The following is a 3533-nucleotide window of genomic DNA, read 5'->3' as shown; positions in this document are numbered from 1 at the left end:
TAACAGATGCTGCACAATAAGTATTTATGCCTTTTTAAAAAAATTTTGTTAAACTTATTAACAGATGCTGCACAATAAGTATTTATGCCTTTCTTCAAATGTGACTATTAAAATGGCTGCCTGTTCTGTTACCAGTCTCAGAGAGAACTCAAATGTAACACATGTAGAATGTGGCTTTGTAGATGTCTGGATATTTTAAGTTATAAGAAAATATTTTAGATATAATTATATAATAAAATTGTTAAAGGACAAAGATGTCCTTTGTCTTGTTGTATTGGAAACAGGTTTTATTATTCAACATGGTTCCCAGTCAGCAGAGTCTCTTTGGAATATCAGAGTCCTGGACACTTCTCTGTTGACTCAGTGTCTCTGTAGGTGAGGTTGGGAACATGTAACTGAAAAAACAGCGAGAGAAGTTAGCTTTGTTCTGTATGAAGCCCCTGTGCTACAGAGGAGTGAGATGTGCAACGTTCTTCAAGGGCTCCATGAGCAGTGCCAGTGAGTCTGTATCTGAAGGTAAGATGGTGGGCCACTGACCAACATGGAGGTGAGTGGTAGAGATTTATGTGGGTTCACAGAAAAGGGCTGTCACAGCATCCCCTTAGAATGAGCTTTATCAGATGAGAGCCTCAAACCATGGACAACCATGAGCACGCCTTGAAGAGGAAGAGCCCTGGGAAAGCAGCGGCATGGTGTCACACAATAAGCTCTGAAAGGATAGACAGACCCTTCAGGACCAGAGGACAAAGGCTTCCAACTCACAGATACTGAGGCGGGTGGTCTAGTTTCATTCCCATGATGATGTCTGACCTATCCCGTGTGGCAGAAATCAGGAAGGCATTGGTAAAGACTAGCTGTAACTTCAGGTTATTCCTGGTCTAAGGAGTGGGAGCTGAGCCTGCTCTCAGCTGCTAGTGGGAGGGAGCGGCACAGCCTGCCTTGTTATCAACTCTCCTCACTAGGGAGAAAGGCAGGGAGGGTGCAGTCTGACTCTGAGATAGAGAAAAGAAAGCTGCTGAAGGGCTGTGGCCCACCAGTGAGAGAAAGGGGAGCCAGTTGGTAACCTGAGTGAGTGGAGGGCAGGGTAGGGGGTGTGAAGAGAGCTAAGGACGGACAAACCAGGCATGATTTGTTCAAGGAAGCCCTTGACATCCCAGCAAAGGGCAGCACTTTATGTGCAGAAGATTGAGTATGTCTGGAGTTAAACTCCAACCTGAGTGTAGGGACTGACTGTGAGTCAGATCGTTCTGGGACTGGCATGCATGAGAGGGCAGCAGACAGATGTTACTGTGCCAGCTTGTGTCCCTGTATCTGGGGGAATCTCTTGCCCTGATGTCTGCCCAGATTGTCAGCCTCCACATCAAGAACCTTAGGGTTGCCAGCAGGCAGCCAGAAGTGGCAAGTGAGGTGTCTGCACAAAGTCTTATTAAACTCTCAGCTGCCTGAGAATAATGCACCACGGCAGCAGAGTTTTAAATGGCAAAGGGTCTCTCCCTGTCAGAGATGTTAGAGGTAGATACTTTCATTTGTCCTCCATGAGAGCTTAATATCATTTCCGTCTGTTCAAGTCGACTTATAGACCTCATTACTTCAAGTTCATCGTGTGGCTGGAGCAGCCTCTTTTATTCTATCTGCTCTCAGAATCCTGTTGGTGAAGAGATAATGCATTTTTAACCAGCTCAAGCAGCTGAAAGGTCTGGTCTGTAGTGCATCCAGACAGCTGCTGCTGACGTCTGAGAACTATGGGCATGGCAGAAAACACCCATTTTTTGTGTAGGCGCCTAGAGGTGAGGGCTAGATGTGTTTCCACTTTATGGACCCCCCTACCTAGACTATAGCAAAGACCCTGACTTGCATGTTGACAGATATCACCTTTATATTGGTTAGACATTTCCTGCCAATCTAGCAGGAACATTGGTACTTTGTGTGTACTTCAGTCACCTTGGGTTTGGCCAATTTCAATGAGTTTCTTTTATGTCTGTGGTCAGCTTCACATCTGTTTGCTCGCGACTCTACTGACCTTTCTAGGCTCCCTCACAGGTCTGGGAAGCAGACCGATGCTTGGTGACTGAGAGCATTGTATGTGGGGAAGTCAGGGGATTTGACTCAGCTTCATGTTTGCCTCAATGTTTGTAGCTGGTGTTGAAAAGAAGGCATGTAGGTTCACTCTGGGAAGAAGGATTCTGGTTTCTACTGCTTACCTGGAGGGAGACTAACAATGAGAGATGGTTTCAGGAAAAGGTCAGAGAAGCACGTTGCTTCTGGGGCTGCTTCCCAAACTCTTTTTGTCTCTGTTCAGTTGCTGAGGGAGATATCTTGACCAAGGCAACTCTTATAAACAAAAGTATTTAAATGGGGCCTTTTTTTATAGTTTCGGAGTCTTAGTTCGTTATCATTATTTCAGGGAACATCGTGCTGGAGCAGTAATTGAGAGCTATATCTTGATCTGCAGGTGGAGGGGGGAGAGGAGAGAGGAGAGCCTGGCTTGGGTTTTTGAAACAAGCCAACCCCACTGACATACTTCTTCCAAGGCCACACCTACTCTAACAAGGCCACACCTACTCACCTCTTAATCCTTATTCATTCAAACAGTTCCACTCTCTGGCAACTAAGCATTCAAATATATAAGCCTATGGAGCTGTTCTTACTCAAACCACCATACAAGCCTTCATCTGGGATTTGATTTTTTGAGTCACAGTCCCATCCCTTGCCCAAATGTTGCATGCCCAACACTTGCATCACATTGCAAGTGTTTATCAAAACCATTGTTGATCAGATCTTGAGGCAGGAAGGCACACCTTTAATCTGGGCTACATCTTCTGCTGCTGTCTATATAAGGACATGGATGAAGGGAGCTTTTCTTTTGCCTGCTTGTCTTTGCCAGCACATACATTCCTTCACTGGGGATTGGAGCCTGTTTTTCAGGATTCCAGCGTGTAGAGAAGACTAGTTGAGCCAGCCATTGGAATAGCTGGACTGCAGCCTGTAAGTCTGTCATATATATATATATATTTCCAATACACACACACACACACACAAAAACACACACACACATGGAGAGACAGAGATTTCCAGAGAAACCTGACTAATACAGATTTGATCCGTCCTAATCAGGTGGTTCACTCTATGGACTTAGAATCATTGAATAGATGAAAAAATACAGTCTCTGTTATTAAGATGCTTGGAATAGTTGTCCTAATACAAACAAGGGTTGACTGTTATCAACTTAGGGGCCCCAGTTATACAAGTTCAAGTCCTCAGCAGTGCCTAAGCCTTGAGCTATTCTCAATTTAGTTCTCACCTGTGTGTGGTCCTGTGTGATCCATTCCTTAGTTCAGCGTAGGGTGGGCCGTCTCCTTAGTGTTTCTCATTTTCTGTTATTTCTATTATGCTATATCCAGTCAGTTTTCTTCCACAATGAATAACGCTGACTTTCACAAACCATTAAGATGGAAGACTGGCTGGGTAGCCTCAAAGGCTTAGTCATTTGCCTTTGAGTGATTCAGCTGCCACAAGAGTAGTACAATTGATTC

The sequence above is a fragment of the Microtus ochrogaster genome, chromosome 5 (genome assembly GCF_000317375.1).
Source record: "Microtus ochrogaster isolate Prairie Vole_2 chromosome 5, MicOch1.0, whole genome shotgun sequence".
NCBI classification, from domain to species: Eukaryota; Metazoa; Chordata; class Mammalia; order Rodentia; family Cricetidae; genus Microtus; species Microtus ochrogaster.
The sequence above is the reverse complement of the archived record's forward strand: the minus strand, read 5'-3'. Positions refer to the sequence as shown.